Source organism: Taeniopygia guttata, chromosome 2 (genome assembly GCF_048771995.1).
Source record: "Taeniopygia guttata chromosome 2, bTaeGut7.mat, whole genome shotgun sequence".
NCBI classification, from domain to species: domain Eukaryota; kingdom Metazoa; phylum Chordata; class Aves; order Passeriformes; family Estrildidae; genus Taeniopygia; species Taeniopygia guttata.
The window spans coordinates 147,686,931-147,712,371 of record NC_133026.1 but is presented as its reverse complement, the minus strand read 5'-3'; the positions used below and the strand labels follow the sequence as shown (position 1 = coordinate 147,712,371).

The window sequence follows — 25,441 nt, the reverse complement described above, 5'->3', positions numbered from 1 at the left end:
AGTGACTCTTCTGCATGAAGACCATGAGGGCACACAAGGTCTTACTCCAGGTATGAATTCTATGCCTATAGGAACTGAGCTCTGCAGATGGATGAGTTTCAGCAAAGTCAAGGCTCTTTCTTCCAGTTTTCTGAAACAGACCTATCAACCCACTGGGAAATAGCCCTTCTGAAATGCCAGAGAGACCCTACATGTCTTTTTATCCCTCCTTTCCCTGGGAAAGCACTGTAACAAGAGACATATTGTTCAGTATTTATATGTGTGTTCGAGTAAAAAGGGTTGTAATTTTGGGAAAAATATAAGAAAGCTTTTTTTTTTTTTTTTTACCAGAGAACTCCTAAGAAATAGTCATTGGACCCCTTGCAAATACTTCACAGATTTTTCTCTTTGATTTCCTTCAGGATTTTGAAGACAGAAGACATAGTAACAAGTACTCAGAGGCTCATGGAGATGCTACAAGCTGTTGACTGAATTTCAGGCCAGTTTAGACATCACTCCTTCTGCCTTTCCAGAGCCCATCAATGTCTCATTCTACGTAAGTTCAATTATTTGTGCAAAGCGAAAGAGACTTTCTTCTTCTTTGGAATCCTAATGTAACCACAACAGCAAGCACTTAAAGAGCCACTGTGCACAGGAAATGCCTATTTGATCTTTAAAATACCACATTACAGCCAGGCAATGGACACATGGGAAGGTAGTGACTTGCCTGTTGCCATTCAGCAAAGCTGAGATGAGGATACAGTCCCCTTAGGGGGATGTAGTGTCATAGCTAAAGGCAGCTTTACATAAAACCTCCAGCCTTTTCCACAATATTTTTCCTTTTCACAGTATTTCTGATTTTGAACTTATTTTTCCCATTTCCTAGTAACATGCCAGGACTTCAGGACCAAAATTCTCATATACTGAGATTCCATACAAAAGCAGAGAGCCTGCTCCTCAAGTGTATCTTGCTGGAACCAGACTCACTCAGCAGCCTGCTGAGTCTGCTCCCTGTGGCAGACAATGCTGCATCATTCCAGGAAATAGTGTGGAACACTGAATAAACTTTGTATAATCAAGTATCACCAGTGTTCTTACCAGCATCTCACAGATTCAGAGATTTCTTAAAGAAGGAAGAACCACCAGCTCAATTCCAAGAGCACACAGTGCAATCTCCTCCTCTAGCCCTGTTCCCAACCCAGTTACCTGGTGCTTCCCTACAAAGCGCACAGGCACAGATGGGATGTCACCCCTCGGCTTCTTTTGGATAAACTAACCACACAAAGCACCTACATCTGTCTACAAAGCATTTCTGGTGGTCCTTGGGGTTGTCTCCAGCTTTCCCCTTACACCAACACCAGCTCATCTCAGTTTTAAACCTTTTCTAAACCTGAACATACACATGGGATGCAGCATTTCAGCCATCAAAGGCCAAAATTCCCCCTGAGCTGCCCCTCAGCTTTGCCTGGCACTGTGGGGATAGTGTAGCTTTGCACCAGTCCTCTTTAATGTAGATTCTATTTGTCCCAATCAGATTATTAAGTCATTTATCTCACACTGAGTGACATCCTGCCTTTTTAGCAGGATGGGTTTTTAATCAAAATTGCCCTCTCACAACACTGTGAAATCAAGGTGGCTGGTCAGCTGGTAAAATCCTCTTATAGAAAGCCCAACTTTCATTCTTTTTATGCTGCTTAAATCCTAGGAAATTATCCCTTTGGAGCTACCCAATACATTCATTACTGTGCAGGTCCATCCTCTGCCTCTATTGAAACGGAGTCCCAGCCATATGTTCCTCAGATACCGTCAGCTTCCAACCAATCTGTCAGAATGGAATCTGAAATACTGTTATCTCGTGTTGGGTGCAATATCTCCTGGGCTAGAAAATGATCACACATCATTTGAGGAACTTCAAATAGATTTATTTCCAGTTATATGAGACTTCCAGCATACATCTTTATGATTGAAATCTCCCATTACCTGGTATTTCTTTCCATTTATTACGGATAAAAGCTCTGGGGGCAGCTCACCACTTAATGTGAACCCATGGTCTGTAATCCCCTTTACAGGCACCACACACTCACCTCTCACTATATCCCTCCCAACTTTGATAGTTACAGCTTTAATATCTCTGCATTTTACACTAAATGGGTCATGGTCTCCTTTCCTCTCTCTTTCCACCTTTTCTCTTGGGCACACACTGCTGCTCACACACAGGTTGTAGTCAGCAGTTTTAACACTCCAGTCATACAAATCAGCCTTGTCTCACTCCATTTTGGCAATTATCTCCAATTTATTTTAATTAACAATCATTTGCAATTCCTGCCATTGTCAGAAACATGAAGAATAAAGGAGCAAAGTGTTCATACAGCCACTGGAAATTAAACAATTTGCTTGGACAAGTGAATTTCCTCAATGGATAAAACAAATCTGCCAGTGGCATTTTGGAAGTTGCTTTTAGGCAAACCACTGCCTCTGCCCTGCTGCACCAGGCAGTGTGATTGAGGAGTGCTATTAAACATTGTCAGTCAGACATCTGGGGAGTAATTAATAAAATTCATAGAAGAAATAGGATAAAAGTAGAGAGCTGCAGAGGACTCTACAGCATCTGCAGAAGACATTCAGAGCCAACCTTCTGTGCATCCTGCTCAGAGGAAAACCCTTTGCCTTTGTTTGGGCCTCGGCAGGAAAGGATGTTTATAGGCTGTGTCTTTTAAAGTACACCACGACTGAGTCAGAGCATGTGTTTACATTTGGTTGTTGGGTGTTTTAAGTATCAGCACAAAGTCCAAAGAATAAATTACTACAATGGGAAAATAAAGCAAAGCAACTTGGTACTGATGCAACAATTTTAGTGCTGCAAAGCTGATGGGCAGCAGGACAAGTCTGTGATTGGTGATACACCTGGTGCAGCACATCTGCAGTGGTTTTGCTCACAAAGCTGAGCCCTGGCAGGTCCATGGGATGTAGGGGCAGAAAAACACACATGGTGGTATCAAACACCACCTTATCAATGTCAGCTTTTTGGTCCAGGGTGATGTAAACAGGCCAGAGAGGAGGAGTAGCAATAATTGCTCCAGGCATAGGAAGGCAGCCATTCCTGAAATAACCAAAACTTCCTCAAAGTCTATGAAAAAATTCTTCATAACTACAGCAAGAAGGGGATGGGACCAGTTCAAAGAAGCACTACATCAGATACTAGTATCCCTCTCCCTGCTGGGGAGTAGTTCTCTCTTGGCAGACCAATGCATCTTTGAAATCCTCAACCAGACCAGGAGGAGTTGGACATCAGGAAAAAATTATTCACTGAGAGAGTGATTGGACACTGGAATCATCTGCCCAGGGAGGTGGTGGAGTCACTATCCCTGGATGTGTTTAATAAAAGACTGGATGTGGCACTCAGTGCCATGGTTTAGTTGAGGAGGTGTCTGATCATAGGTTGGACTTGTTGACATCAAAGGTCTTTTCCAGCATCATTAATTCTGTGATTCTGTAAAATCTTACTGTAATTAATAGAATCATAAAACAGTTTGGGTTGGAATGGACTTTTAAATTTCATCCAGGACAACCTACCTGCAATGAGCAGGGACATCAACCAGATCAGGTTCCTCAGAGCCCTGTCCAACCCAGCCTTTAATGTTTCCATGGATGAGGGATCCACCACCTCACTAGGAAACATTTCCCTGTGTTTCATCTCCCTCTGAGCAAAGCATTTATTCCTCATAACTAATATCTCCATTTTTTTCTAACCAGCTTCTAACAAAGAGCCTGGGCCCATCTCAAAATAAATCAGTCTCAACTTAGTGCAGAGGCTTGGACACTGTGAAACCCAAAGGAATGGGCAACAGAAACAGGTAAGAGTGTTGAAGGTGAAAACTTTAAATAAGCTGGCCCAGTGTTTGCATCAGGAGGGCCTTGTGTGCTGTATACAATTACTTCCTTCTGTTATGTTTGTTTTATTCTGTATTTTTATACACCGCTGATATGGTGGAGCCCTGCCAAAAATGAATGCTAAAATGCCAAAAGGAGGAGAGGCTCTGCTGGACCCTTTCTAAATGAGTAGGAGCCAGGAAGCAGGAAAGCCATAGGCACTCCTGTTCATGCACAAGTTCCAGCCCCAAACTGCTGGCTCTGGAAGGTGCATTTTAACTAATCATGGAATTAAACCCATAATGGTTCATCACAGCTTTAAGCAGGTGCACTTTTAGCAAGGCTACTAATTGCCCTGAGAGAGCTGCAGCCCAAAAAACTAAGAGAGTCCAAATCCTTCTGTGAGGTACCAACACTCAGTACTAATCACACAGAAGACCTTTTTTTGGTTGTTTTTAACATGAATACTGTCCTTGGCATCCTATAAGACATGCTACATTCCCATGGGGATAAAAGGAGGTTTGTTGCAGCTTTGACTGGTCTCTTGTCAGACACACAACATCTAATTCACTGCAGTATTTCTACTTGTCCTGCTCTGGTTGGATTAACATTCTCCCACCATTACACTGATCCTTCTAGCTGGGAGGGTTCAGATCTTCTTTGATTGCTTTATCTCCTGTAAAGTAAATGAAAGGGGGATGGAGCTGCAGATTGGTGTGTGGCTCAGTCCCAAGGCTGACTCAACGTGTCTTAAGGGACCTTTCTGTTTATTCAGAATGGTACTGTGGGGTTTCCCCACAGGGAGCACCCAGGCTCTCTCCCTGGGTGCTCCTCTCATCCCAGCCTGCAGCTCTCCTGTAAGTGTCTACATCTGGATTTGGTTTATGATTTAATCATGGAAGAGAAGCAGGTTCAGGAAGGATGTGGTTCATCTTAGCTTAAATTTGGTGCTGAAGCTGGGATGATCCTTGCCATCACCAGTGAAAAGGGGAGTCCAGATGCTCAGATGGGGCTGTTCTTGTAGGCCTCACTTTTAAGTTAGGTCTGAGGATAAATGTAGAGACCTGGCCTCTAATTGTCCTTGCTGAGCTGGGAAAGAAAGATTCTCAGACACAGCACATAAAACATTTCCCTTCCCACAGCCTTTTCCTCTCTTGTGAGTGAGAAGATGACATTTATATTCACACAGCATTCAGTCCAAGGTACCCCCACCCCATTTCATCCTTGGGCGCTGCTCTAGTAAAAATAATAAACAGCTGAATGTGGCAGTGGGGTTTGGGAATGATTCCAGCTCCCAGTTATTTCTTGATGAATAACAGTATTTACAGAAGGCCTTTCACCCTGAGGTGCTCCACAAATTATAAACATATATTGCCACATCACAGAAATGGGTGAAACAGCCAACTTCAAAGTTTCAGCTGGGAAAACCCCACAGCCAAGCCAGTGCAGGGAGACAGTCACCTGCCAGATGGCAAAGGGCCAGGCAGTCCTACACACAGGACTGCTGCTAGACTGGAGGTATGTCCAAGCTGCAAAGTACACCACAGCATCATCTTTCTCCTCTCTGGAAATTAACTCTATGGTCTTTAAATTCCTGTGTTTAAACAATGCCACTCCCTCAGTGCCAAAGTTGAAACCATCTGTGTTTTATTGTGTTTCAACATGCCTGTAAGGTCCATGTGATTGTTCACCTTTATTTCCTCTCCAAACAAATGTTCCTCTCCATTTCCCTCACACGTGCTTGTGTCAGCCACAAATGACTGCTGGTTGCTGCAACTCTAACAAGTGCAAACACCCAAAGGAGAAACTAAAAACATGCATAAAAGATGTATAAACCTGACAGCTAAAGGAATCTTAAAAAAGGTGACACAGGCATTTTAGCTGGGAGTGTGTCAGGAAAATTTAGCTGCCACAACTTGCTGTTGCACCTTTGGAAACCTGAGAGAGCAAAAGAGCCTGAACCTGAACGTGGAAGTGAAGAGTGCAAGGGTGGGTGAGGAAGGTCTTCAAGCTGCCTGTGTCCTGAGGATCCAGCACCTTCCTTCTGACAGCAAATGTGGGACTGAAATGTGCTCATTTCTCAGCATCACTGACCACCCATGTGTTTATCCATCTGTCTCCAGGAGCCTGGAGAGGGATCAGCAAAAGGAACCTCATGCTCCTATTAAGTGACATTTTTACAGAGGAACCACAGGATAGAAAGTTGGTAAAAAGTCAATGATCCAGAAAGAAACTTCAGCATCCAACTGGTATCCTTTAGTTTGTAACCACCAGTTTATATTAGGACTTTCTGCTTTTTTGACAGCTCCTTGTCTGTCCCAGTGAAGATCAAGAGGCTTCAGAGCTGGTGGTGAGCACAGGGGCTTTGCAGCTGGGATTTTTCCCCTGTTTCAGGTAGCACAACACAGGTTCATTCATTCTCAGCTGTAACAGACTGAATCAGCAGATAGCTGAGAGAGCAGCAGGACACCATTATTATTTCTTTATTATTCTCCACTCAGAAGTGAATGGGAAATAATAAATTTAAATATTTGGAATGTAACTGTCCAAAGAAAAATTCAGGTTATGCAAAAATAAATGCTTCTCAAGAGTGTAGTTTATGAGACTACAAAATAATCACAGAAATGAAATATGGGAGCCCCCAAATTTGAGACGTCTAGAAACCATCTGACCACTTTCTTCCCCCTTCTAGTTTTCCGAGGGCTCTGACTGCACAGTTAGTTCTGCAAGGCCAGGTTTGGTTTCAGTGTGATTAATGATTAGCAGCAGCAACAATTTTTTTCAATCCCTTCTGGAGATCAGGGGAGGAGAAAAAAAAATGTAGCTCTCCCTCATGATTCCTGCTGTCAGCAGGGCTGGACTCTTGGAACACCACTGGGAGCTGCAGGTACAGCAAGATCATCAGGAGAGGATTTGCTCCATCTCCCACCTCACCTGCTCATCCCTTCCAAGCTGACCTTCCTTTTCTGTTATTTAGATGAATGAACTCCTCCCCAAAGAGTTTGCTGAGTGATAAGAACTCAGATCATCCATTACCCACCTTGTGTTGGGTGGCTGCTGTGGTTGGAATGAGATTTGCACGTGGTCAGACACACTGTCCTGCAATCACAGCCTCCCCTAATTGCATTTTAGCATGAATCAAAGCCTGGCTGCAGAGGTGTTGCCTTCCTCTTTTGTCCCTGTAATGATTTCTCTTCTGGCTGCTGCTGCTGAAAAATCCTTGCTTTGGAATCAAACGGAACCTGAAAGTGTTATTGGGCTTCACCACAAACAAGTCAGTTTTAGGCAGCATATCCAGTTCCCAGTGGAACAGCCTTGCCCTTGCCGAGTTAAACTCCCTGTGCCAGTGTTTCCTGTTTTCTCATGCTCTTTGGAACTTTATATTTAAGTCATATAAAAACATGAAATCAGAATTTAGGTACTCTAAGAAACATTGAAATGACAAATTACCTAATCCTAATAAATGTATAGAAATAAATAGGTATGGAATACTGAAAAGGTATTGGTATCTCTAGAATCTGTCCTCAATGTAGTAGAGACAGTGTAGAAGACATGGTTCTGCATTCTTGTGCCAAGAAATGAGACCATGTGATGCCTAGACATTATCTCATTAGCGTCCTGTTCATTCTCAAATCTAAATCCAGATAACAATTGTTTAATTTTAATTTTCTGCATGCATATATAATTTGTTCATTGTCCACCTTTATGTGAAGTCAAGACATTCAAAGCTGCTGCAAGCACATTAATTTTATTCCTGCAGCAGATAAGCAAATTCTACAGGTCCTTTCTGTGGGTTCAAAAAGTGTCTTTGAAAAGGACAATTGTTTAAATTACTCTCTTTGCACCCAAGGAAATGGGTGAATTTGTGTTGACCATACCACTTACAGGTCACTAAAATACGTATCATGACCTAAACCCCATTGCTTCCTTCTCTATCAGGGCAAACACATCAGGAGCATTTAATGTCAGATGCTGCTATAGTTGGAGAAAGGAAAGACAATCTGATAAATCTAATTCCCTGATAAAAATCACACCAAACATCCTTGGGGAAGAGGAAGAACATCCTGTCTCAAAATTTCATTCCACCCATGTTGCCCTCCAAATACTGGAGAAGTCACTGAGGTGCTGCACTTTGTTCATATCTGAATGGAAGGTTGAGGTTACCTCCAACACATCAGAATTTTTTTTTAACATCTTCAGCTTACAAATCATTTATGGAATTACAAATAAGAGGTTCTCTGGTTACAAAGGGATGGCATTAGCCTTGGGAAATCAGACTCTCTCCCAGGACATTGCACAGTGGATCATGTAGCCAGCTTTCAAAGGGAGAGCCTGAAACACCACCACTGTCTGCAGCAGCTTTTCACCTTGCCAAGAGCAAGGCTGTGGGGGCAAAGATAACTTTTATAGCACTGTGCTGGTGTTCCTACCTTGCTGCTGATACCCAAATGTGGCATTTTAACACTATTATCTTCCATTACTCCAGTTTTAATGCAGGTCAGGGGAGTTTTGTGTTAGATTTTAAGTCTGACTGATGAGGGAATTGATGTTGAGCTTCTGTAAGAAATTTGTCTTGTAACAGTACAAAATGTTGATGAAGTAACTAAAACAATACAAAACCACTGCAAAACACACTAAATGGATTAAGAATTGGCTAACTTCAGGTCTTAAATATTATTATAACCAGAGAAATTTTCTTAGAGTGGGTGTGTGTTTGGACAGATCCCATAGGGACTACTTCTTGGCTAAATACTCTTGTATTTTATCAACAACTTAGGAAAAAAATCCTTTAAATCATTATCAACAAAATTTTCAGATGAAAAAGGCTGGGAAAATGGTCAAAAGAAGGAACCCAGGTCACTGATAGCAACGGGTAATTGGCAATCTGAAGGTAAGCAAGTGCAACCAAGTTAAGTCACAACATTGGAGAAAGAAGATATTTGGCTGTTGGGGGCTCCAGTGGTTCTACACTGGAAAGTCATGACCAAAAAAGGGTTGCAAGTTATGGTGAGTAATCAGCTGTCCATGAACTGACCTAATCTTTGTATGTATAAGCAGAGGAAATCCATGGAGAAGAGGGTGATAATGTTGTCTGGGTATTCCCCATCTCCTGAAACTGCTGCCAACCCATTGTGCCTGGCTCTTGCATCCACAAAAGAAGCGGGAGGCTGAAAAGCTGGGGACAATTCAAGAAAGAGGCACAAGAATGTACACAAGTCTGTGAAAGATGTCTTGCAGGGAGAGATTTAAGGAGCTTGGTCCATTTAGTTCATCAAAGGAAAGCTAAAGGATGGCTGGACCCTGATCCAAGAACCTCCAGGGAGGAATTCTGCGTCAGTTGTCTTTAGTTTTGCTAACAGGAAAGTCACATGCCACCAGCCTTGCTCTGAGTTCCCACACCTGGTGCACACCTCAGCCATGTCCTGCCACCTTACCAGGGGGACACAGTGACCTTTCTCTCAAAGAGGAGTCCAGGTGCCTGCTCCAACCAGAGCTTGGCACCCTCTGACAGGTCCCCCAGCTGCTTCAGCCAGAGACCAGGAGCCTGTTGCACACCAGATTTTCAGTGTGAGTGTGGCCAAAGAATTTGGGGCCGGGATCCTCCAGCTCTGTTTTCATTCTGTGGTTTTTGTCTCTGTTCTGATCCTGGTGCCAAAGAAATGTTGCTTTGTTTGAGAGATGGGAATCTGGTGGCATAGCCTGGTCTCAGGACAAGCACTCCCAAAGCTCTCATCTGATCTCTCAAGAGAGAAGCTAAACCAGAAGACAGAGGTTGCAGGCTCAGGCAGAGAAGTGCTGTGCCTTTCCCCCCAAAATCCAGGAAGGATTATGCACTGACCATCTTGAGCAAGAAAAAGGGAAAAGGCTGGAGAGCAGCAACACTTCGGAACACTGTACATGAGAAAGACGTTTAAAATAAGTTATGTACTGAGCTCATATCTCAGCAGCATTTATTTCCCCCATCCTACCTGCCCCTTTTGGAGACCTCTTATCCCATCACTTCAAAGGCCAAAGCCAAACATGACAGTTACACAAAGGTCAGACGGGTGGTTCACATCAGGATGACTCCATCTGGCTGCAGATCCTGCCTGCACTGCAGTCCCTCCCTTTGTGTGGGGGTTTTCTTCTCTACTCTACTGGGAGATGGCTGGAAGTACAATGAGGGGAAAATAACAAAAACGGTGAATACGTAACAGGAACAATTTGTTCTTGGATTTAGGGCTGTCCTCACTCAGACAATATGTAAGGCAGTGTTTAAGTGAAATAGTTGACTAATGAACCCTACAAGGATTGGCATAATTAATTAATGCCTGGAAGTGATATACAGGGTTATGGAGAAGTTGGAAGTGGGTGTAACAGAGTGGGATTACAACAGTAGCTGAGAAAAGCCCACACCGTTGGAGGTAGCTTTTCATAGAGAACAAACTGTGAAGAAAGTACATGCTGAAGAACAAGCTGGATGCTTTAGCACACTTTAAAAGTGTCTTTAACACTTTATAAGAATGTGCTAAAAACAGTGTTCCTATATTTTGCAAGCTGCATATTTTTAATTGCAGCAAATTACTGACTTGCACAAGCTTTACCAGCTCTGCTGAAACTCAGGCTGTTATACTTAGGAATAATTGCATGAACTACTTAAATGTTCAAACACTGGTGAATAAACAAGTATTGTTCTGTGGTAACTTCTCAAGAAATTGTTGCTTCTTCTAGTTGAACCTTGTGCTGACTGTAAAGACAACTTTCTTATGGCAGTGCTAAAAACTTCTGTGCAAGTGCAAGATATAATTTGAGGACTTTTTCCTTAATTGCCAGCTCAGCTGAATCCTACACAACTGCTACATCCAAAAGGGCAAAATTGGAGCTGTTTGTTTATTTTCTCTTCAGTGGGAAAACGAAGCTTTCCAGGGAGGAGCGACTGCAGCTGAAATGAATTCAGCATCACAATGGCAAAACAAGAAGTGCATTCATGTAGCAGCACGTTCAAGTGTGTGCGCTGGAGCCCCTCCGCAGTGTGGTTGCTATGGCGTCTGTGGGTGGTGGTGGAGATGACAGGAGATTCTCAGCAGAAATGCCAAACCACACTCTAATATATCTCATACTGACCTGCTATTAATTCAGTGGCTGCTCTTTTATCATAAAAGAGGAAAAAAAAAAAAATCAGCTCAACTTTCACTTCCAGAATAGATGTGAAATTTAAATCAGCAGTGGCTGTAGGGGTGTAAATCACATGACAGAAACTTTAAAGGTTGTGGTTTATTTTGCTGGGGCTTTCTGAAACCATAGAAGGATTGTGAGAAAATGGGAATAAGCTGATAGTCACATTAAAAAGTGTGACTATGCACTTGCCCATGGATTTTGCCGTAAAATGTAATGATTGTCAGAAATGTGCATGAACTGAAATACAAGGTTTTAATTCCCTGCGGGCTTTTCCTAGGCCAGTGTCAAACCTGTAGCAGAGCTGGGTATTTCTTCGGTCTTATTCTCTTTATTTACAAAAACTTAGGAGGTTTTCCTTGATCTGGAGAAGAATCAATTAAAAAAATAATTCTAGGTTCTTTTCCTTGGCACTGTGTTTACTATCTTTGTGCCAGAGGCTTGGACTTCTTTTACAGCTCTATGGAAGCTGTTTTCCATCCATGTCCTGTCCTGCACATGGCTTTGTTTGGGCAGGGACAGACACAGTTTTGTGTCATTTAAATTTGTGTCTTTGTTGAAAATGACTGGCCATTTAACAGTTATATACACCAGTCTTCTGTATTGAAACACAACTGAGTATCCTGTCTGGACCATTCTGGTGGCTGATGGCTTTGTGCTCATAGGGAGGTGACACCCTTCCTGCAGGAACACACTTCTGGAACTGCTCTGGAGGCTGATATCAACAGGAATTCAGGCTCTGCTGCCACTGGGATCTTCCCAGGAGAGCAGCAGCCTTAAACCTGGGCTTCTCTGATGGCTCTGAGAGGCTGCTGTGTGGTGAAAGGTGGGAGTAGGACATTGGTGCTGCTTGCCCTGGGGAGTAAAACCACACCACAAACCAGCTCAGCAGAGGATGTGAAACCAGCTCAGAGGTGCCAAGGTTTGTCCTGTCTTTCCCTGTATTGTTTCCTGCCCAGCAGATCCTGACCAAGGTCAGAGCCAGGGATTTTCCCACTTCCATCAGCCCCCAACCTCAGAGCCAGCCTGACCAGGGAATACTGGGGCCATTGAGAGAGAGCACACAAGCTCACTGCACAGGGGCAGCCAGGAATTCTTGTCCTGTACAAGCATTTCAGTTCATCTGCCTTTTTCATTCAGGAGCATTAACCTACAGTCTAATACAATTATGTACTATATGCTCTTAAATTTTTAATTAGTTACATGCACTCGAGAGCAAATGGTCCTTTTTTCCCCTGATACACACATAGACATCCTCTCAGCCTTAATGGGGTTTACATGGGTTTATCAAGTGATAATAAAAGCCTAAACATTGGCTTCTGTTGACATTTACTGGGTAATTCCTGCTCTCAGCACATGGGGGATGTAACTGTGCACTATTAAGGGCAATGTAATGAGGAGAAAAAACATTTAAGGTTAATGCACAGCTTTACCCATGTTACATACATGGTTCTTTTGGAAGTGTTATGACAAATCCCCCAGAAGGAAGCAAATCAAAGGAAAAACTGATTTGAAAGTCATGGGTGGGTGTTTTCTCCCCTACAAAGGGCACATCTGTACCCTGAAACATCTGGGTGAGTGTCTGTGGGAGGCTGCAGGAGCAGGGCAGGTGGCTGCGTGCAGCACCTCACTCTTGCTCTGGGGGATACTTGAAGGAGATAACAGCAGCTGGGCTGCTTTGAGCCATTTTCATGTGCCTCCAGTCTCTTGTCAGGCAGGCATGAAGCAACAAGTCCTTCAGTGCTACCTCAGCATTCCTTGGGGCTGGAAACAGGGTTCATTCCCAAAGGGTGGGACTTGCCTCTCTCAGCTTCAGCTCTTTGCACCACAGGTGCCTCCCATGTTCCTAAAGCCTTCTTGTCCCTAAAGCATCTAAATTCCTTCCCCCAATACTAAGAAATAAAACTATTGCACCTAAAGTTCAGTGACAGTAATTCTACCTGAACTGTGCATGAATGACCCTGGTTTCCCCATGATTTCTGGCTACAAAGCCATGGCTTTTTTTTTTTTTTTCCCTGGAAGTGCCTTGGTCTTTAATGGTGAGCAGAAACCTCTATAAATGGTTTGCACAAGGTGTGTCTTCACCCCTGTTCTGTCCAGGCAGCTTTGGGACAAGAAGGGCCACATCATAAACTGGATTACCGAGACACAGCCATTGTCACAGTTGCTCAAAACATTTTAAAATCTTTCCATAATACCAACATTTTTTAATGCTTTGAGGGCTGAATTTTGCATTAAGAATTTACTTTCTGGCAAGGTTTCTCATGCAACACAGAAAAACACACAGCCTGGATGTATTTTTTATGCAGGTTCAGTGCAGAGTCTCAATATTGTTCTCCCAGCTGTTTCTGATGTGTCATAGTGGAGGTGACTTTTAGAATCATCAAATGGTTTGGGTTGGAAGGGACCTTCAAGATCATCCAGTTCCAACCCTCTGCCATGGACAAGGGCACCTTCTACTAGACCAGAACTTTCAAAGAGGCAGCAGGATGGGAAGGGAGCAAGGAGACACAAGCAAATTTATTCACAAGTTCTAGCCACATGCTTAACCACCTCCCAGAGAAAGTCAGATTGGTGTTAGCAGCACCATGCTTTTATTGGAAAAATGGAACAGGAAAACCTCTGCAGTGCATGACTGCTCCAGGCTGAACTGCTGTTGGACAGATGCTGAAAACTGATCTCCCCAAGCACCCCACAGCCAAGAGGGACACACATTTATTGTGCCACCACAACACAGCTCCATGGAAGAGCCATGTGCCTGCTGCCTTTTATCCAGTGGCTGAAATGAAACAGGAGAGCACTGGGGGGTTTTTAAACTTTCATATTGGAAAACTTGCCTGTTGCAAGGGGAATGTGGTGCAGGCTCAGCTGCAGGCAAATACAGCCAGAGGCATCCCACACACATACCAGCACATACACAGGGAGCCATACACAATATGCAAACACCCTGAAATCCCAAACAAATATCTCGAAAATCACTTGTGCTCCAGAGGGAACAAGGGGCCTGCCCACACACAGAATTAACAAGTTAATTAGTGTTTAAATATTTCCTTGCAAGCTCTGGTTATTACTGCTTCAGTGAGAGTAAAACGAGCAAGAACAAGTGACTGATGGAAGAAGAATGACTCTGGTTTTCAATATGCTCTGATAAATGATAAAAATCATGCAGGTAAACCGTGCATGGTTTTTATTACAGCTTTACTGTGGCATGATTGGGAACTGAGGGAAATGCTTCTTTTTAAAAGCATATTCATTTTGATCTAGCAGTGACCTTTTAATATGTTCAGGTCCCTGCAGGGGAGACAAAGGTACTTGTGGTCTTCTGTAAGAAAGGATGAGGAAAAAAAGGCACTTTTAGATGACATAAAAGCAAGGATCAGCCAAGGGGAAATAAATTTTCACTCTCTGAAGTATTCACCAGACTTGATGATTTATTAATTTTGATACATTCCCCTATGTGACCTCATGGGTTTGTTGGCTCTGCCACGAAGACTCACCTGGAGCTAGAGGAGATTGGGGTATCTCTGCTTTGCCTGTAGGCAGTGAATTACTGCTCACCCCTTCCTGCAGTTGTTTTAATTTTTACCCATCTGGGAAGGAAGCTGTGATTTGTTTTGTTATCTCCTTTGAATGCCACCAGCTGAGGTAGTGCTGGGAGAATCAGAGATGTGCACAGCACCTTTCTGAGATTTTTACTCTCCCTTTACTGCTACTGTATAACTCCAGGGGGGATAGATGGAAGGTAGAAAAGAGTATGGATTTATACTATAATCTCCACACCTTGGGCTCTTTTTTTTTTCTTTTTGTTTTTTTTTTTAATTGAATAGAAAAGAATAGAATACTTCAGTTGGAGGGGACCTACAATGAACAACCACCTGATCAATACAGTGTTGTCCAAATGTTAAAGCTTATTTTAAAAACATTGTTTGAAGTTTTTTAACTCAGTGGTTTTTAATTTAGTTTGCCAAGTTTGTAGGTTGCCTCTTTGCACCACTTGTGCCACGGGAATTGAAGCTGTGCATCTTTTCAGGCCTTTGGGGACTGAGTTATAATTTAGGTGCTTCTGCTTCCAGAAACATGACTAGCAAGTCAAAATGCAAGGTCCTTGAATTCTGCATTTTAAAAGAGTGTGAGCAGTGAAGGGTTTGCAGGCTGAAGCACTCTGTGACCAGAATATGTGTTTACTGAGCAAGGAGTCTGGCAAATAGTTTTTCCACAGGACCAAGGCTTTATGGAAACATGTATCAAGGAGGGAGAGGGAAAACATGAGCACTTTAGTGTCTAGAAATTGCTGCCTGCATTACAGAGGTGACAGCCTAACACTTCACAGTTCACTCCTCTCGAGGGCTGACAAATGGTTTGATTTTATGTGAGATCCTTTGTCTAGAGAAGTTCCCTCGTACCCACAAGAATCAGATCAATGTTCTGAGCACAGCTGCAGCAAGGCAGCTGGCTGCCATCAGGACATATTAATTCACATTTCAGTATTCTCCAGTTTTGCCACCAACTCTTTGTCTGACCTTGAGCAAGGCATTTTATCCATTCAGGTACCTCCTGATGTGCCTGCAGATGGGAATCTTTCCTTCTTTCAGTGACTGCTATCCATTAGTTAAACCTGAACCTAAAATGCGCTTTGAGCTCTTCAGATGACACATCACAGTGGTGCAGGTGTTACTGAAACATGCAGGTAGAAGCACTGAAAAAGTCTTTCTGGAAATGACTCTCACAGCCTTGATTGTCTGTGTGCAATTGTCCTTGGTGCATTCTGGACACAAAGGTCTGAGCGTGGCTTTTTCTTTTAGGCATGAAGAAAGGGATCAGGAATGTGAATATGGCCCAGAAAGCAAATCATGTCCTGGGATCAGGAATGTGAATATGGCCCAGAAAGCAAATCATGTCCTGGGATCATGAATGTGAATATGGCCCAGAAAGCAAATCATGTCCTGGGCTGCACCAAAAGCAGTGTGGCCTGACTGAGGGAGGGGATTCTGCCCCTCTGCTCTGCTCTGGTCAGACCTCACCTGCAGAGCTGCCTCCAGCCCTGGGGCCCAGCACAGGAAGGACATGGAGCTGTTGGAGCCCATGCAGAGGACGTCACAGAGATGATCAGAAGGATGGAGCAGCTCTGCTGTGAGGAAAGGCTGAGAGAACCGGGATTATTCAGCCTGGAGAAGACTTTGGGGTGGCCTAATTCTGGCCTTTCTGCACATGAAGGAGTCTGCAGGAAAGATGGAGAGAGATTATTCACAAGTGCGTAGAGTGACAGGACAAGGAAGAATGGCTTCAGACTGAAAAAGGGCAGGTTTATTTTGGATATTAAGAAGAAATTCCTTACTGTGAGAGTGTTGAAACACTGGAACAGGTCGCCCAGAGAAGCTGTGACTGACCCAGCCCTGGAAATGCTCAAGACCAGGTTGGATGGGACTTTGAGCAACCTGGTTAAATGCAGGCTGTCCCTGCCCCTGGCAGGGGGATTTGGCTGATCTTGAAGGTCCCTTCTAAACCAAGAATGAATGATTCTGTGTGTATTCCTTAATTTTGTTAGAAAACAGTTCATCCCTTTAACCGCGAGTAAGAATAAAACTAAATAAATGGAGGTAAACCTGAAGGGTTTTCTCCTTTCTTCTGGTTTACACAATTGATATGCACACTTGTGGGTACTTACCTTCCAACTTTTAATTATATTTTACAATCGTATAAAGTCGAGAAAACAATACTTTTTTTTTGCCATACAGGCTCCATAGCCCATTTCCCAACCCAATCCCTCAAGCATCTTTACTGACACTGTTACAGTGCACAGGGCTGGAGTGAAAAGCCAGATATGAGATCACTTTAATTGATTATTGCTTTTGAGGATTTAGCATTTCCAAACTCTGTCCCAAAAGACTGTGCCATTAGGAAACTGTAGGCCTGAGAACCACAAGGGTGTAAAATGTATCTGGCACAGCAAATGACCCTGGCCCTATCCAAGGAGGGCAAGAACAGGAGAAAAGAAGGGAAAGGGAAGAAAAGAACTGTTTAACCTCCAACCTGAGGGAAAAGGCAAACACAGCACCACAAACAAACTGTTTTATGGCTGAATTCCAGTTCAGGATCAGGCTTATGCCATGAGGTGGTTGGTGGCAGCAGGACATGGCACTGATGATTTATGAGTTTCCCTTTAGTTCCAACACTCAGGATGACCCAATCTATGTGCTGCCAAATTTTTATCAGGATACATCCCCAATCCCAAGTATTTCCTTGCATAAAAATAATTATGGCTGCTAAATCATAGCATTTATTTTATAATAAATAATGAATATCAATAAAAGAAGAAGATTAAAGGCTTGGTCCTCAGCTGGGATGAATGGGGCAGCTCTGCTCATTTCTGTGGCCACACTACAGCAATGAAAGATTTGGTTCAGATAAAATTAAGCACCAAAAAAAGGATTTTATCTTCTTTTCCTCTAGGAGTATCATTAGCTCTTTACTTAGTCCTTTCTTCCAAAATTCTGCTGAAGAAGAGAGGAAAATGGATGAGTCATTGCAAAGCTGCAAATATTTGGCCAGTCTAACAGAGTAAAAGCCATTCTCCTATAGAATCTCTTCCTCTGTGGGCTCACTGCGGTTTATTTTAGCTCATGCATGAATGTATCAAGTTGTCTCTTGAAATTCAAGACAAATTCTTTAATTCAGAGTGAAAAGGCAAAATAATGAAGGATTGTTGCTCCATGTGCTTAAAAATAAACATCATAAAGCCTGTATTTAAGGATGTCAGATATTCCACAGGTGACTTTCCGGTAATTCTAATACTTCATACTACAGCTGCAACATAAGAAAGACAACAGAAGCCTAAATTCCTTATTTATTGTGGTCAATAGTCATGCATTTGTGTTATTTTTTCTGAGGTGACATTGTTCAGCACAGTAGCTTAAAAATAACACTCCTGTTGCTATTGAATTTTTTCTTTTCCAGTTTTGTTTCCTGTGAAATATTTCTCAAGCATAGACTGACTGAAGTGGGGCAGGGACTGAATCTATCCACAGAAGAACAAGTGCTGAGGACTTTCTCCTAATTTCTACTAGATGTAAATAAAACTGCTGCAACTCTTCTCCAGCCCTACAGAATGGGTGCAGTCTGCACTGCAGAGAAATTACAGATAAACTTGAAATTCCAGAAGCTCCACTGCCAAACTTCATGTAAGTAAAATTCACTTTTCTACCTTTCCACAACCATGCTGCTTTCAAATAGCTCAGTGGTTAAATCTCTCAGGTACCACATTAAAGGAACTTGTGTAAGCGAGCAACCCTGTGCACAAAATTAGTTAGACTTATTTTGGATACAATTATCAGAGAAATCCAATAGTAAGAGTGAATACATGCATTTATGATGAAAATAACAACACCTGGAAAATCAGTAAGTATTTTTATAAATACTTTTTTATAAAAGAAGAGTACTAATTTATATCATGAATAGTTTTAAATTGAAAGAGAGCAGGTTTAGATTGGACATTAGGAAGAAATTCTTTACTCAGAGAGTAGTAAGGCCCTGGCAGAGGTTGCCTGTGGATGCCTCATCCCTGGAAGTGCTCAAGGCCAGATTGGATGGGGCTTGGAGTAGTCTGGGATAGTGGAAGCAGAGGAGTTGGAACTGGATGATCTTGAAGGCCCCTTCCAACCCAAACCATTCCTTGATTCCATGAATGTTTACATCTATGGACAAGAATTTGCATTTAAAGCATGAAATCTTCCAAATGTCTTAACAGGATTTTTTATGACATATTTATACATATTTTGTAACATATTTACTGCTTCTCTTTATTACATTTTGGTCACATTAATCTGATTGAAGTCATAGTGTAAGACAACACTTAACAGGAGCATGAAAAAATCTCCACACTTGCTGCACCTGCTTGGTAAATAAACAAAGCAGCTCAGCCTGTAACTAACTCAACATAAACAGATTTTAAAAAAAGTCTGACACAGGAGCTGATCTAGCAACATCAAAACAAAACAGTAAGGAAATCTTTGCTTCTCTGTTACACACAGCTCCAGTCTCTCACTGAAACTGTAGGAGGGTTTTTATTAAGATACAGATAAGAGGGTTGGGAAAGCAACAACTGTAGGAAAAAAGAGAAAAAAATCTGGCTTGTACACTTTGTTTTCAGTGTTCAGCAACTTCAACCTCTTTTCTGAACTTCTCCTAATTGTAACCCCTGGTATCTTCCCATAGGATCACATTGCTATGCCAGTTTTATGGACTAGAACTTGAGGCATCAAAACACTGACATTAAAAACTACATGAAGTTCAGAGCAGATAAAAAGACCTAACACTGCACTGCTGGTTCCAACTTGTAAACAATGTGACAGTTAAAATCCTGTATATCTGTTATGCTGAGAAGTAATACTCTTACAAAGTTAATATTGTGATGTGTAAAAAATATGTTTCTAAAGAAAGAGGGTGACATTTCAAGAACAGAGGGAGAGAAACATCTCAAGAACAAATTCTGATTAAAAGCTGTATTATAGAAGACACACCTGCTATCAATTCACTTTTCTATGTCTGATGCTGACATTGATGCAAGGATGTTAGATTGCCCCAAAGAGCAAAATTTCAGTGCAAACTGAAATGCACCTGGCAGGATGAGATGATTTTTCAGGTCCCTTCCAACCCTAAATGTTCTATGAGTCTGTAATTTTCAGTCAAACCACAGGTCTTCTTCTCTCTCACCTTTTTTTTTGGTGTGCAATATTCTTCCTACAAAATAAATAAACTCAGGTGAGCTACTGAGGCACTCATACACAAACACTTCAGAAAAATGTTGTGCCTGCACTGAGAGACCCAGGGCAGAACTGTGTGTAACATGGAAAAGAAAGGTCTTCTAAACACACCTGATATTGTTTTTAGTTCCATACTTTATGTGGTCCAGAGACTCACTTGAAAAACTTTGTGCTACTGCAAGAGCAGTATCCTTCTTCTACAGAATCCTAAATGAGAATAAATGATCAATTTTTAATTAGGCGACTAAAGAGCTTAAGAAAATTACAATGCTCTTTTATTCCATTTTTATTCCAGCTGTCAAAGCAGCACAGGATGAACAAATCAGAGGAATGAGAGAAATCTTTCTATGTCCTGGCTGACTTAAATTTATGAACTCACTGTTTCAGTGGTTCCCAAGTAATGATTTCATGTGGACAGCAGGGACTCTATGCAGCCATTGTAAAATGAACTCACACAGGTCAGCAGCATCTCACCTATAACTTAGGGTAACTCTTTTTACCAAGAGGGAAGTGTAATGCAGGATTTTCTCTGAAAATAGGGGACACTCACCCCTGAGAGCTGGAGAGGGACTTTTTCCAGGGGCATGGACTAAAAGGAACAAGGGGGATTGGCTTCAATCAGACAAAGAAACTTGTAGGTACCACAGATGAACAGACAGAGACTGGAAAATAAAGAAAACATTGTAAGGATCAATATTCATATACACTCCAAATCATTCAGTAAGTGTGAGGTTGATCAACAATGGCCACTAATTCCCACAGAAAACAGTCTCTCTACTTAAAGTACTTGGGTTTGTGTTTGAAAACACATTTTCAGAAAATGATTCTCTGGTATCTAAAATGTCATTTGAAGTGTCCAAAAGAATTGCAGAAAGGAGATTTTTTTTCATTATGTTGTTTCCTCAGATGTCAGAAAAAATGAGAGAGAAAAAAAGACAAGTTTTTTCAAATATGGTCATTGTAACCTTTTAGCTGATGGGCATTCAGAATATTAGCTAAAATTATCATATACCTAGCAAGCTTAACATAGACTTAAAAATAAAGAAGCAGAAGTGTTCTGCACCAGTCATCCCTGCTCTCCTTTCTGGATTGATGTCCTGGGTGCCCAGTGGACATGGAAGGATTGGATCCACAGACTCACATCCAACTGCTGTATCTGTGCTGAAATTTGCATTAAGTACAAGAACACCTTTGATCAAAACATCGCACACATTTTACACATCAAGGGGCTCTAGGAAAAGTATAAGCTTCCAGAGCAGCTGGAGGGATTTGGGGAGGGATTGACAGAGAACAGAGTATGATGCAACTGTCACAGTTCCTGCAAAAAACTGACTCGATGTTTTAATGACAAAGAACCAGGACTGCATAAGGACAAAATACATTTTTTAAAAATAGAGTTTTTTGATAGCAGTTTGAATAAGTAAAAATAAAAGAGTCTGGAGTTGGCTCAGAACTGAACCAGCTGAAAGGCTGTGTCTTTACTGGGAAAGCCACCAAGTGCAATCCTGGAATGTCAACCCTGGGGCTCCAGTCCTGGCTGTCCCAGGAGTGTGCTCCACTGACTGGGCACAGTCCTGAACACCCTCCTTCCCTCCCAAGCCTTCCTGGGAACAGTGAGCACCACAGCTCAAGGCAGCAAAATTATAAAAAACAGCAGAATATGAGTCAAAGAATTCACACTTTTCTAAATATCCTTAAGAACTCCATTCCTTCATGCTTCTGGGTCTCAAGAGAATGCAATTTTAAAATACATGGTTTGATTTGGCTCAGCACCACGTTTGCCTGAGGTTTAGTTGGGAGAGGAAAAAACCCCAAGAAGTTGACTTCAGTCTTGGAAGCCAAAATAAAATGCAAAGACAAGACTCTGTGATGAGAAGTTCAGCCCTTCAGGATAGATCATGAATTTTACTTCCCTTGTTATTGCATCAGGGCTTCACTGAGAGGGTCCTGACTTCATCCCTTCCTTGGAACCATTCTCACTAAGCCAATGTGGGAACTTTCCCTTCTTTCTAGAAATCAAAGCTACCAATCAGGAGAGGGATTCTGTTTGATTTTCTAGAAAGATGAATGAACTCCTGTGTCCCATGACTGCACCTGGTCATGCTGCAGGGTCAGGTAAGTGCTGTACGGTACCACTGGGGCAGTGATGCTGCAAACCCCCACCAGAAAATGCAGACTCAGTACTGGGAGAGCTCCCTCCATGCCATGTTTGGTTTCAGCCAGTTAAATCCAGAACAGAAATTGTCTTGTTTTTGTTTTGTTTTGTTTCCCACTGGGAAATCTAGGAGGTTATTAGCCTGCCTCTAATTAACACATTAACATTTGCTTTGGAGGTCTTAGTTAATAACAGCAACTCATCAAGTGGGTCCCCCAGCTGCTGATTTGTTTTTTTCACACCAGATTTTTTACCTGAAATTTTCTTCCTGATCCTATGTGGGTTTGCCAGTTTCCCTTGGAGCTTTACTTAAGAATTTCTTTGTGCTTTGTTATGTTTAATAAATTAGAAAAACTGCATTGGTGACTTGCCATTCAGCTCCCACTCCATGCACTGCCCAGAAATGCTGATATAATGTTTTATCTTTTTTTTTTTTTTTAATCCAAAAAGAAGCAGAGATGTATAAACATTCACATTTTGGTGCCTTTAATGGTATTTACTATGTACTTTTCCTTCACCAATGCCAGAGTACTACGTAGATTCCTTACCTATGCAGTTGACTTCTTCATCAGAGATTGATTTAGGTAATTTAAAAAAAACCAACATCCTATTACAATAAAGGATGTTACTGTGTATAATGTGAAATATTTAGCATCTTGCCAGTTTCTCTTTTCTTTTTCTCCCAAATCCCTATTTCATCAGCACAGCTTGAAATAGTCCTGCAGTTCAGAGCTACCTGCTCATTCTGGTTCCTTTAATGAATATTTACCATCCTGCAGAAAAGTGGAGGATGCCTGGCTGCAGCTGTGCCCCCAAACACCGGAAAGAACTCTGTTCTCTTCAGAGCCATTACCCCCAGCTTCATCACTTAATAGAAGGAAAGACAGTACACGCTACACTATAATGAAATTTCCTATTTTTTTGTTTATACCAGGTTTAATAAGCCCTGTAAATTAAATGAGGTAATGGCATGGACTGCTCAAATAATAGCAGTAGTATTAAACTAAATGTCTTCCCTCTATATTAATAATGCCATAATAAATTATAGGGGACAGTTGTCTTTTCCACCTACCCTCAACCTCTGTGTAGACAGAGCAGATGAGAAAATAATTTTACATTTCTACACAAGTTCTCAAGAATCAGTAGAAAACAAGGATCTTAGAAGACAAAGGAGCAAGTCACAACTTAAAAAAGTTTAGCTGAGTAAAGATTTGGGCTAATTACCAGGGCTCTCCCTCACTTAATTGAGAAAAATAGGGGTAATCAGACAGTGATTTGTTGGATTCTCAATAGGGAGGGAGGGAGAAAGGGAAGGGAAGGGAAGGGAAGGGAAGGGAAGGGAAGGGAAGGGAAGGGAAGGGAAGGGAAGGGAAGGGAAGGGAAGGGAAGGGAAGGGAAGGGAAGGGAAGGGAAGGGAAGGGAAGGGAAGGGAAGGGAAGGGAAGGGAAGGGAAGGGAAGGGAAGGGAAGGGAAGGGAAGGGAAGGGAAGGGAAGGGAAGGGAAGGGAAGGGAAGGGAAGGGAAGGGAAGGGAAGGGAAGGGAAGGGAAGGGAAGGGAAGGGAAGGGAAGGGAAGGGAAGGGAAGGGAAGGGAAGGGAAGGGAAGGGAAGGGAAGGGAAAAGGGAAGGGGATTTGTATGTGGCTGCCTTGTAGTGCTGACAGAAACCTTGACTATCACCCTGCTCATGCCTCCTGAGTTTCTGCTGAGATTATTGGTTTGGATAATAAAAAACTTTTCACTGGACACCACCACAGCTCCCCTCTCCCAGCTGAGAGCTCAAATCATCAGCTTTTATGGAACTTTCTCTACATTTGACTGAAACTTGGATTCTGTAACACAAGGGAGATTCCCTCACATTTTTACCAAAGTCAGGACATTGCTGAAGGCTTCTGCTTTTACAAGCAATTTTCTGATGAAGGAAAGCAACAAGAAATGAACAAAAAACTTGTCACAAGGACCTGAAACAGAATGTTCAGGATTTACTACAAAGCATTAATTTGATAGATTATTTTGGGCTTGTCTTCATCCCATTAGAAACAACTCTCCCAGGGGTTTCAGACAACATTCTTTTTTCCATATGAAAAAGTGAAACTATTGGAAGATAGAACAGAATGTAAGAATCAGATTCACAGCTCTACCACTGCTCTGGTTTATTCTTTTTCCTCTATAAATCACCTAAATAACTCTTTAATAGTTTTTCCACCTGAAAATTGGAGAGAATTGGTACATTGATGTTGTTCAGAGAATCTGCAGAGCATGAAATTCTAAAAATAGAGGAATAATGACTGTTTATTAAAACAAGGGCATTTAAAAACTGCCTAAATGAAGAATGTTTATTAAACCTTTATATGAAATCAACTGGACATAAATGCATGACAGAAAGTAGGTATTGCTGCTGTCCTCAATGCACAGGATACAGGCCTGAAGAGGAGCTGTTTGCTTTTAGGCCTGTTCATCAAGAGTATTATTTGTGTTTTTGGCAACTCAAATACTGTTTCAGCTTTCCAGTGTGAAAAATGGGGATAACTATCTTATTCACAAGTTTGCTAAGAGGCTACAGCACTCTGACATCTTTGAGTGAAAACAAAGACATAGGATAAATGATGAGTAATTGGGATCAAATGCTGGGAAGGGTCATTTAGCTCAATTCCATGCTGTTGGTAACAACTGTATCATAAAAATTTATGAAGCTGCATTTTCCCTTTCATTTTCTGTTTTCATTTACACCACCCTTTCTCTGTATATTAATCAGAACACATGCTCCTGTTTCTCTCAGTCATTTTGTTCCATTTTTACCATTCCAGCCCTCAGGAGCACCTGATTTTTCCTGTGTGTTAGCATGAACATAATCTTTATCGAAGTCTCCCAACTTTCTGGCATCAGTAATTTTAATTTGCACATTTCTACCCTTTCTGGCAAGAACACCAATAGTGATCCCAAGACGAATAATTATAAAATAACTGAAACAATTCTCCCCTCCCTCATTCCTTCCTTTATTTCTGCATAGTGATCCAGTTTCAGTAGAAAGGGTACAGTATATTTGGTATCCTGTCTCCAGGATATCCAACAGCCTGTTGGTTATGTCTCAGCATTTCTGCAAAAGATGGATGGGAATACTGGACTGCTCTTTAAGAGAGTTTCTAGGAATCATTTTTATATGGTGCTCAGTGCATTTGTATAATGCTCAGAGCTTACCTAATGGATTGGCTCCTGCAGGGGCTTGGGACATTTCAGGTGGGATTCACCTGAAAAACTGCATTTACAATCTAGGTCCCTACTTGTTCCACATCCCCCTTGAGTTTCCTTATGGTCCCTGGTAAATTAATAAATGCAGGTAGGTTTATGAGTGGGACTTGTCTTACCCTGAAGTAAACTGCCCAGATTTTTTCAGTGAAATTCACATTCCAAATCCCATTGATTATATTGAGCAGTTCTCTACCAGCCCTGGATAGATGCAGTGCAGGAACTGGATTTCATAGTCCTTGTGAGTCCCATCCAGCTCAAGATATTCTTTGATTCTGTG

At 42.0% G+C, this 25,441-nt stretch overlaps 1 long non-coding RNA gene across 1 annotated transcript; it reads left to right on the top strand.

Annotated features, from left to right (window-relative positions):
* The first annotated feature begins 335 nt into the window (after positions 1-335).
* LOC115494019 (uncharacterized) lies at positions 336-12,213 on the top strand. Its single transcript, XR_012054297.1, has 4 exons — positions 336-535; positions 3,733-3,833; positions 6,155-6,199; positions 8,666-12,213. It is a non-coding gene; the product is annotated as an uncharacterized lncRNA (long non-coding RNA).
* The last annotated feature ends 13,228 nt before the right edge of the window (positions 12,214-25,441 follow it).